The 9938-nt window shown below is 47.5% G+C and overlaps 1 pseudogene; it reads right to left on the reverse strand.

The window, feature by feature from the left end:
• Positions 1-827: 827 nt before the first annotated feature.
• LOC105719092 (glutaredoxin-1-like) lies at positions 828-1138 on the reverse strand (annotated as a pseudogene).
• Between the last annotated feature and the right edge of the window lie 8800 nt (positions 1139-9938).

Here is a 9938-nt window from a genome sequence, read left to right on the forward strand (position 1 = left end):
CTTTCTCAGATGTTTTACATTTTGTGCTTTAATTTTTGCTGGTGCTCTAAATCAAATAAATGCACAGTGTTTGGGATTATCTGGATGGCGATCTTAAATAACAGAGTGTTCCACATGACCGCAGTCTCTGCACTTGTGCCTCTGATCCATGAGACACCAAGGACAACGATGCTTAACTTTTCATATGATTTCTCCAGTTGGGCCCTGAGACCTTCCACAGAATTGTTGAACATTTCCTGTGAGATCTGTGAGAGGACAAGGTGGAGCACACTGGTTCAGAGCAGTGATTCTCAGGTTGGGATGGGATGGGGTGGGGTTGAATGGAGAGGTGTACGTAGTTTGAATGAACACATTTAAAATATTCACTGATTTCATAACACAAACTCCATCAAGTCAAGCAGCAAAACGATTTCAACTCATGGGCAGTAGTGGAAAACCAACTATGGATTCGTCATTGTGGAGAAGGAGTCTGGATAAACATAGTTGAAAAACACCAGCTTAGAGGTAGAGGCATGCCGACACACGGAGAAGAGTGAAAAACGAGAGCCAAAGAGAAAGAACAATTGAGGGTCAGTGAGCAAATCCTAGGCCAAACTTCTGAAAACAGTCTTCTGAAAACCAAAGAGCGTATCCAGAAGAAAACCAAGATGGTCTGTCAACCTTCTTGGGTCTGTGGTTACGAGCAAGTTGATCCATTTTTTAATACTGACTGAAAAGAAGAAGACAGCTGTTTGTGCCACTAAATTCATCCAGCAGGAAGTGATGTCATCATCTGCAATGCCATCCAGCTCTTGAGGAGGGACGTCAGCGTGGGGCCTGCTCTGTGGTTACTGCGGAGCTCCAATCTGCTTTAGCCGCGTCAGCAGTTCCCCGCTCTGTTGCATAGTGACTAGATCGCTGCATCCGCCTATACAATCTTTAAAGACTCGAGGCACCGTTCTTGCCCCCGTGAGCTGTTTCAGATAATCTTGAATCTTGTTAGTGTGGTTGGTAGCTGTGATATTGACAAATTCCAGAAGCCCCTGTTTGATGGCAATTAACTGAGGATCTCTTGGGTCTTCCTGCAGTACTGGCAGGTGGGCTTGATGAACATAACCACCTTCCCAGGCTGGATTTTGCAGTTCACAAACTCAGCCATGTGAATGGGCTGTGGTCTCCCCGGGAGGATCCTCAGCTGCAGGTATTGCTTGGGGTATTGAGCCCATTTTCTTTCTTTCTCTCTTTCTTTTCTTTACTTTCTCTTTTCTTTTTCTTTTTTTTTTTTTGACAGAGTCTCACTCTGTTGCCCAGACTGGAATGCAGTGGTGCAATCACAGCTCACCGCAGCCTCAAACTCCTGGGCTTAGGCAATCCTCCCACCTCAGCCAGGCATACACTACCATGCCTGGCCAAGTTTTGTATTTTTTGTAGAGACAGGGTCTTGCCATGTTGTCCAGGCTGGTCTCTAACTCCTGGGCTCAAGCAATCCTGTCTTGGCCTCTCAAAGTGTTGGGATTACAGGCATGAGCCTTCGCACTCAGCCCCTCCTGGGTCATTTTCCACAGGATGAACTGGCGGGTCTTTCAAAACCATTCCAATACAGCACCCTCCCTGCCAACCCCTGTCTTAAATCAAGACCTGTCAACAGCTCTCTGTGCTCAAAATTATAAACTTGCTATTCCAGGCCTTTCCTAAGCTGGTCCCTGTGGAACTCCCCAGCCTCTGCATGATCTCTCCTTGCCTTGCAGGTTGTCATCTAGCTGCCCTGAATCACCTGCAGCCCCCTCAGCATGCCATGCTCTGTTTACTCAACTGTTAGTTATTAAGCACCCACTGTGTGCCTGACAGTGTTCTAGGCACTGGGGAAATGGCAGGAGACAATTTGGGCAAAGTCTCATCGTTCAAGAATCTCTCCTTCAGGCCCTTGTACATGCTGTTCCCTTTGCTTGGAATGCTCTTTCTGCCCATTTTCTGTCACTTTTCCTCCTTTCACCTTGGTATCTGCCATCTTCAGAGCTGAGCTAAGGCAGCACCTGCTTAGGAAGTCTTCCTTGACCCCCACCCCTCTCTCCAGACTGTTTGGATATTTCCTTTATGCTCCTACAACGCCCCCCACCACAGCTCCCCGAGCTTCCTCTAACCCAAATATGGATCTCTGAATTGTCACTGTTGGTTTATACTCCTGGAGTATAGTGTTTAGAGCTCCTGGAGTGTGGGACCATGTCTGATTTGGATCTGTGTCCCTAGACTTTACAGTGTCTGGCACATGAATTTGTTGAATGAATGAATGAATGAATAACCATGGACTAGAAAAGCAGGAAACACTTTTTGGAGGGAAATGACCATGCAGGTCTTGAGAGAGGCACCCAAGATCATTCAGAGACTACTCAGGGTCCTCATTTCCTCTGGATCCCATTATCCTCAGCCTCGGCATCCAGGTACTTCGAGATCTGCTCCTACTGACCGCTCCAACCCTATTTGTGTTTTCTCAACCCAGATCGAGCCCTTTGCCAAGTAGGATTTCAGATTTGTGCTCAGCCAGGTCCTGGCTATGTGAACTTGGAAAATAACTCTATCTCTCTGTGACTCAGTTTTCTCATCTTTAAAATCATTTAGGGGCCGGGTGCGGTGGCTCACACCTGTAATCCCAGCACTTTGGGAGGCTGAGGTGGGAGGATCACAAGGTCAGGAGTTTGAGACCAGCCGGGCCAAAATGGTGAAACCCCATCTCTACTAAAAATACAAAAAAATTAGCTGGGCATGGTAGTGCATGCCTGTAATCCCAGCTACTCAGGAGGCTGAGACAGGAGAATTGCTTGAACCCGGGAGGCGGAGGTTGCAGTGAATCGATATCGTGCCACTGCACTCCAGCCTGGGTGACAGAGCAAGACTCTGTCTCAAAAAAAAAAAAAATCATTTAGATCAGGGGTCCCCAACCTTGGGGCCATGGACTGGTACGGGTCTGTGGCCTGTTAGGAACTGGGCTGCACAGCAGGAGGTGAGCATTCCCTCCTGAGTTCTGCCTCCTGTCAGATCCGCAGCAGCATTAGATTCTCATAGGAGCACGAACCCTATTGGGAACTATACATGTGAAGGATCTAGGTTACATGCTGTTTATGAGAATCTAATGCTGATGATCTGAGGTGGAACAATTTCATCTCAAAACCATTCCCCCACCCCACCACCATTCTGTGGAAAAATCGTCTTCCATGAAACTGGTCCCTGGTGCCAAAAAGATTGGGGAGCATTGATTTAGATGATCTCTGCCTCCCAGGGGTTTTGTGAAAACTCCAAGCAGTAAGCCATGTAAAGCATGGGGCTCAGGGCCGGGGCCATGGTCAGCACTCAATGAATGGGTACTCTTATTGTTACTACTTATGCTCAGAGCAGTGGGGTGTCATGGCAGCTTTCAGCAGGGGTGGGAGTCATGGGGTTGGATTTGCTCCTCAGAGCTTCAGAGGGGGCTCTGGGGAGGACAACCTAGACAAGGCAAGGCAGCAATGGGCTCGTGCAGGCTGGTAATTTACACAGCTGTCAAAATCAGATCATTAATGCTTTTAGCCAATGGCTATTGTAAAAAATTCAGAGCAAAATAAAAAATACAATCTAATCTTCAGAGCAAATTATAAAACACAAAGCAGAAACAAATTAGACAGGCAATACAATCTCATTGAAGCAAACCAGTTTTCCCAGTGACAACTCTGGACTGGGTCAGAAACCACTTCTTCTGGGTCCCCATAGCACAGAGCCAGGTGACAGGAAGAGTCGCAAACATATGTGTGGCTTCCAGGGACTTGCGTTTCCAGATTCACTTTCTCTTTTGTTTAAAAATCAATTTAAAAAATATTGCAACACCAGGTGCAGTGGCTCACGCCTGTAATCCCAGCACTTTGAGAGGCTGAGGTGGGAGAATCACATAAATCTAGGAGTTCGAGACCTGCCTAGGCAACAGCAAGACCTCCTCTCTACAAAAAGTATAAAAATTAGCCAGGTGTGGTGATGCATACCTTAGTTTCAACTATTCAGGAGACTGAGCTGGGAGAATCGATTGAGCCCAGGAGGTTGAGGCTACAATGAGCTATGATTGTGCCACTGCACACAATTAAATATTCAATTATTGCTAAAGACGTAAGATGAAAATGTCTCCCTCCCACCCCAGGATCTCAGTCTCCCTTTCACCAATAATGTATTGTTTATCTCACCTGAAAATTCCCATTCCTTTGCAAGTCCAGATATATACAAATAATTTCTTTGTTCCAATACAGTTAATATTTTACACCTTGCTTTTTTCACTTAATGATGTGTCTAGGAGATCTTTCACATTATTTCACATTAGGGTTTTTTTTTTTTGAGACAGAGTCTGGCTCTCTTGCCCAGGCTAGAGTGCAGTGCCATGATCTTGGCTCACTGCAGTCTCTGCCTCCTGAGTTCAAGTGATTCTCCTGTCTCAGCCTCCTGAGTAGCTGGGATTACAGGCTCATGCCACCCCACCTGGCTAATTTTTGTATTTTTAATAGGGAGGGGGTTTTGCTACGTTGGCCAGGCTGGTCTCAAACTCCTGACCTCAAGTGATCCACCCGCCTTGGCCTCCCAAAGTGCTGGGATTACAGGTGAGAGCCACCATGCCTGGCCCATAGTAGTTATTTTAACAGCTGTATAATAATCCAGACTATGAATAGACCATAATTTACTTAACCAGTCCCTACTGATGGATATTCAGGCTGTATCTTCAGTGAGGTTGTAAGAGAAATTTCCATAAATGAGGTTGATGGTTAAAGGATACAGACATTCTTGATGTTGGTAATTGTTTCCAAATTACCCCCTTTTAAGGGGACACTGTTGATGCTCTCTCTAGAGCCCATTGGATCTTTTACGTATTTGGTGTGCTTCTCCTGACCTCTGTGTGCTTTTTTTTTTTTTTTTGAGACAGAGTCTCGCTCTGTTGCCCAGGCTGGAGTGCAGTGGCATGACTTTGGCTTACCACAACCTCCACCTCCTGGGTTCAAGTGATTCTCATGCCTCAGCCTCCTGAGTAGCTGGGACCACAGGCATGGGCCACCACGTCCCACTAATTTTTGTATTTTTAGTAGAGGTGGGTTTTTGCCCTGATGACCAGGCTATTCTTAAACTCCTGGCCTTGAGTGATATGCCTGCCTTGGCCTCCCAAAGTGCTAGGATTACAGGCATGAGCCACCGCGCACGGCCATGCTTTCTTTGCTTGTAAGTGTTCATGCATGTGACTTTCTTCAGAGGCCCATTCTTCAGCTACTGGAGCTGCCTTGTCCATGGAAGAACTGTGAAATGCCTGGCTGTTAAGCCCCACTTGGGGAGGCTTAGTCAACAACAAACTGGGACAGCAGTATGAAAGCCCAGCATCCTTGCCTGGAGACCGTTTTACTCTCCAGAGCTCCCTGTGGGCTGTGGCTGAGGCTGGGACTTTGCTGAAAATCTCACTGCGGTAGGCGCACACTCTAAGATGGCCCTAAGAGGCTTACCTCCTATGCCCTTGTGTGATCCCTTCACTCGATGACATCACATCGAGTGTAGGCTGTGATGTGATGTCACTTCCAAGATGAAGTGATAAAAAGACCATGGCTTCTGTCTTGGAGTGGCCCTCTATTGCTCTCTCTCCCTTTCAGAGCTGTCTCTCTCTCTAGGGTAAGCAAGCTGCCATGATATGATATGATGTGATATGATATGATATGATATGATACTTCAGCCGTCTGAAGTGGCCCATATGGCAGGGAACTGATGTCTCTGGCCAACAGCCAATGAGGACTGAAGGGCTGTCCACATTCACAAGAGTGAGTTTAGAAGTGGATCCTCTCCAAGTTGTTGAGCCTCTTTTTTTTTTTTTTGAGACAATCTTGCTCTGTTGCCCAGGCTGGAGTACGGTGGCACAACCTTGGCTCACTGCAACCTCCACCTCACAGGTTCAAGCTATCCTCATGCCTCAGCCTCCCGTGTAGCTAGGATTACAGGCATCCACCACCACACATGGCTAATTTTTATATTATTGGTAGAGACGAAATTTCACCTTGTTGGCCAGGCTGGTCTTGAACTCCTGATCTCAAGTGATCTGGCTGTCTTGGCCTCCCAAAGTGCTGGGATTATGGGCATGAGTCACCACGCCCAGCCTCCCAGTTGAGCCATGAGGTGACTGAGCCCCAGCCAACACCTTGACTGCTCCCTTCTGAGAGACCCTGAGCCAGAACCATTCAGCGAAGTCACTCCTGGGTTCCTGACCACAGAAGCTGAGATGATCACTGCTTGTTTCAGATGCTAACTTTCGGCTAATTTGTTATGCAGCAATAAATAACCGATGCCTCTTGCTGGGCTTCCTTCCCTTTCCTGTCCTGCCTCCCTCACTTCCTCCCCAGCTTTCCCTGGGAGCACTTTTGCTGCCTAGGCTGGAGTGCAATGGCATGATCTCAGCTCACTGCAACCTCCACCTCCCAGGTTCAAGCAATTCTCCTCCCTCAGCCTCCCAAGTAGCTGGAATTACAGGTGCCTGCCGCCACACTCCGCTATTTTTTTGTATATTTTTAGAACAGATGGGGTTTTGCTATGTTGGTCAGGCTGGTCTCTCACTCCTGACCTCGTAATCTGCCCCCTCTCAGTCTCCTGAAGTGCTGGGTTTATAGGCATGAGCCACTGCGCCTGGCATGGAGCACTCTCGTAATACACCAGTTGTGCAAACATCCATCCTTGTTTGCTTCTGAGGAACCCAACCTAACACACCCCTATTGGCTTGCGCTAAGATACATTGTTGGTATCTGGAGGGTGAGGAGCTTTTTTCCCATGGTTCCACCTATACCACGCACATCAAACTTTTACATGCAAATATAGCCTTGAACCAGACAAGCCAAGATAACTCTAATTCCAAAGAGAGTTCCATGGGGAGGTGTGCATTTTGGAGCTGCAGTCACTGACCCATTGCCACTGATCCACCTGCAGCACTTCCTGTAAATTCCCACCTCTCTGACTTTGCTTAGGCTGGGCCTCACCTTCATTTCACCTGCCCATCTTGTCCTTCCCACAAGGCCCAGATCCTAAATTCCTGTCCTCCAGAGCATCTCCTGCCCTCTCCATCTAGAAGCAATGCTTCCCTCCCCTTGAGCTCCCTTCACCCTCTGTGCCTCCTTCTGATGGCTTTCTGATGGGTTTTACCCAACTTATCATTATTTCTGTTCAAGTATTATCTCTCTGCCTGCACGAAGAGCTCTTTGTAGGCTGAGATCCACCTCCCAGAATAGTGCTTGGTACAGAGAAGTCGTGAACACACTGTATGAATGAAGACTCAGACTCAGGGATGTCCTGGTGGCCAGATGGGAGCCATTCTGAACTCTCTACTCTCTGTCTGCCCCACACCCAGCAGCCCTCCTCCCTCATTCGCCTCCCTAGCATCCCTCAACCACTGTATTAGTCCATTTTCACACTGCTATAAAGAACTACCTGAGATGGGGTAATTTATGAGAAAAAGAGTTTTAACTGACTCACGGTTCTGCAGGCTTAACAGAAAGCATGACTTGGAGGCCTCAGGAAACTTACAATCATGGTGGAAGGTGAAGGGGAAGGAAGGATCTTCTTTACATGGTGTCTGGAGAGAGAAAAAGTGAAGAGGGAAGTGCCACACACTTTAAAACCATCAGACCTTTCGAGAACTCAGGCTGGAGTGCAATGGCACAATCTTGGCTCACTGCAACCTCCACCTCCTAGGTTCAAGCAATTCTCCTGCTTCAGCCTGCCAACCAGCTGGGACTACACGTGCATGCCACCACATCTGGCTAATTTTTGTATTTTTAGTAAAGACAGGGTTTTCTCCATGTTGGCCAGGCTGGTCTCAAACTCCTGAACTCAAGTGATCTGCTTGCCTCAGCCTTCTAAAGTGCTGGGATTACAGGTGTGATCCACCACTCCTGGCCTAGTTATATATTTTTTTCTAGCATTACTTGAAGTAAATTCAAGCTATTCAAACAAAAAAGTTGGATCCTGAACACCTCCAAACCTAGGGCATATCCCCAGCAGCATGCATGTTGTACTTAAACATTGATCTCATCCAATCCCTGCTCCCTGCATCCCATTGTAAACTGAGGTCCAGAGAGGAGCAAGTACAGAACTGAAGTCAGAGAGAGAGTTGGCTGCAGGGTGGGTGCTAGAGTCCAGACCCCTCCACTGTTCCTGCCATTCCAAGGCAGGAGCCCTTGCTGAAATAAGGAGCCAGGGTGTTTCCTTCTTCCAGATATTTGCATGTCCTGTGTCCCCACCTGGAAAGTCCTTTTCCCTCAGTTGTCCCAGGCCAACTCCCATTCATCCTTCATAACTCAGTGTGAACACTCACTTTCTCTGCGGAGCAGAGCAAGTCCGTTTCTGGCAGGCAGAGCAAGTCCGTCTCCCTCATGTGACACCCCGTCCCAGATTATAATGACCTGTTTGGGAACCTCTCTCCACACTGAGACAGGGAGGCCCAGGTGTGATTCATCTCCACCCTGAATGTGCTCACTGGGGCTGGGCATGCAGGAGGCCCCAGGCAGCACTGATTAATTAGGGAAATCTGAAAACAGTGGAGCCCAGAGCCCTGGGTCAGTCCTGTCTGGGTCCCAAGAGGGACAGGGCCACCAGGCTGGCAGCTTGTCCCAAGTGATGAAATAGTTCATCTAGGGCCTCCATCACTCCACTAGATACATTTCAGCCGCTGAGAAAGAAGTTCAGGGGCTCACCTGGGTCTGTTGCTTAGCAACAGGAGGCTGTAAATGACATCGCTCCTGACACTTTAACTAACCCCTCCGTGGCAGGCAGAGGATAATGAAGGCAAAGGCAGACAGTGAGACGGAATTGAAAACCAGACTCAGGAGTGGACAGAGGCCAGTTCTGGGAAATATGGAAGCCTATATGTAGCCGGCAGCTGTGGGCCTGGGATATGGGAGGGGTCGCAGATATGGGAGGGGTCTTTGAAACTGTGGCTGCTCTGTTCCTGGGAGTTCTGTTCAGGAGTCCTAGGTTTATGTTTGCCAGCCTTTAAAGGGGATTTGCTAGGCTTGGTCCCTAATAACAAACAGGTGAATACTTCCAGGGCACTATGCCTGTAATTCCAGCAGTTGCCACTAAGAGGACAGCAGCAACTTTAAAGGTAGATGGCTAATTTAATTAAGGGTAGACAACTATAGACCTATCAAATCTATGAGTTGGCAGGGAACCTAGTTCAGAAGGGAGCATTTATTAAGCACCGCTTTACTTTTGTTAACTCACGAGGTCCTCATAATAACTCCATGATTACAGAGGTATTTCCACATTAAAGATGAAGAAACAAAGTCATTTATTCAACAAGTATTTGTTGAGCTCTTCTTAGAGGGCAGGTATTGTTCTAGGGTCTTCATAGACAGCCGTGAGCAAGATAGACAGAAATCCCTGCCCTCATAGCATTCTAAACAAGGGATAGATAATAAAGAAGATAAATAGGTAAAAAATATGGTATATTAGAAGACGACAAGGGCTATGGAGAAAAATAAAGCCGAAAAAGAGATTGAAAGGGACCCAGGGGGAGTGGATACTTGGAGTAGTCAGAAAAGGCTTTAGGGAGGGGCATTTGAGCAAAGACAAGAAAGAAGCGAAGAGGAAGTCATGTGACTATTCAGGGATGTGCATACTAGGCCAAGGTCTTGTGGTAGATGTAAGCTTGGTATATTTCAGGTTTAGAAGAAGGCCAACATGGCTGCTGCTGGGTTAGAAAGGAGGAAAGCAGAAAGACATGAAGTAGGCCATTGTAAAAACTCTGGGCATTTCTCCGCCTGAGATAGGAGCCACAGGAGTATGAGTGTTGAATTTGCCAAATAAAAATACAGGATGATGGCTGGGCAAGGTGGCTCACACCTGTAATCCCAGAACTTTGGGAGGCTGAGGTGGATGGATTTCCTGAGCCCAGGAGTTCGAGATCAGCCTTAGCAACATGGCAAAACCCT

Source organism: Aotus nancymaae, unplaced genomic scaffold, assembly GCF_030222135.1.
Source record: "Aotus nancymaae isolate 86718 unplaced genomic scaffold, 86718_ANA_hifiasm-v0.15.2.pri h1tg000029l, whole genome shotgun sequence".
Classification (NCBI taxonomy): domain Eukaryota; kingdom Metazoa; phylum Chordata; class Mammalia; order Primates; family Aotidae; genus Aotus; species Aotus nancymaae.